This window comes from Protopterus annectens, chromosome 4.part0 (genome assembly GCF_019279795.1).
Source record: "Protopterus annectens isolate FY-2018-M chromosome 4.part0, PAN1.0, whole genome shotgun sequence".
NCBI classification, from domain to species: domain Eukaryota; kingdom Metazoa; phylum Chordata; order Ceratodontiformes; family Protopteridae; genus Protopterus; species Protopterus annectens.
In genome coordinates this window covers 958,418,211-958,419,076 of record NC_056733.1, presented here as the reverse complement: position 1 = coordinate 958,419,076, position 866 = coordinate 958,418,211, and the positions used below count along the sequence as shown (strand labels likewise).

The following is an 866-nucleotide window of genomic DNA, read 5'->3' as shown; positions in this document are numbered from 1 at the left end:
CTCATTAGCACTCTTCAAGAGAAATCTTGATGATTGGATGGGAGATAGGAAATTCACCCCGTGGATCACTTCTGTGGATCTGCTTGACAGGGACAGAGGAAAATAATTTTCTTGGGTGGCAAAAGCCAGGGTACCGTTTAGCTAGGCTTATATAGGCCCTAGGGCCAATAGCCTAGTACCTACCTATGAACCTTAAGCTGTTTATAATCTGTGGCTCTGTAGCTCAGGGGTTAGAGCACTGGTCTAGTAAACCAGGGGTCATGAGTTCAAATCTCATCAGAGCCTGTTTCCTTTCTTGGACGGTGCAGCAGTAGCATTGTTGCCTCACAGCAAGAGATTCTCTGGTTCAATTCTCGGCTGGGGTGCCTTCTGTGTGGAGTCTGCATGTCCTCCCTGTGTTCATGTGGGTTTCCTCCGGGTGGTCTGGTTTCCTCCCATGTTAGAAAGACATACGTCTGGAGCATTTATCCCTGGGCCTCCGCTGAAAATTGGCTTTGTTCCAAGTCGTACTTTCACAGTTAATAAATGTTAACTAAATAAATAAATAAATTAGGAAAAATAATTTGGAGCTTTTGTTCAAGGACAACGAGAATGAGCAGTGTAAAGACAAAATTTAAGTAGAAAAAGTCATCTAACCCCCCTTGCATCCCCAGCTTGAGAATTTTGAGAATTTGCTTGTTCAAGAACTAAGGAAGGTGATAATGGAGAACAGGTTGACCCTTCAAGAAAGGAAGTTGGAGGAAATTAGGGGAACCAGGGTCTGAAGGTGATGCCCCTGACAAGGGAGGAGTCACTCTAACATATGAGTCCAAGATGATGGGGATTCTGAATGGTGGTAATAAATACAGCAGGGTCTCTTTAAATGA

General features: G+C 44.0%; 1 non-coding gene across 1 annotated transcript; it reads left to right on the top strand.

The window, feature by feature from the left end:
* The first annotated feature begins 212 nt into the window (after positions 1-212).
* Positions 213-285, top strand: TRNAT-AGU. The gene has a single exon. It is a non-coding gene; the product is annotated as a tRNA-Thr (tRNA).
* Positions 286-866: the final 581 nt, after the last annotated feature.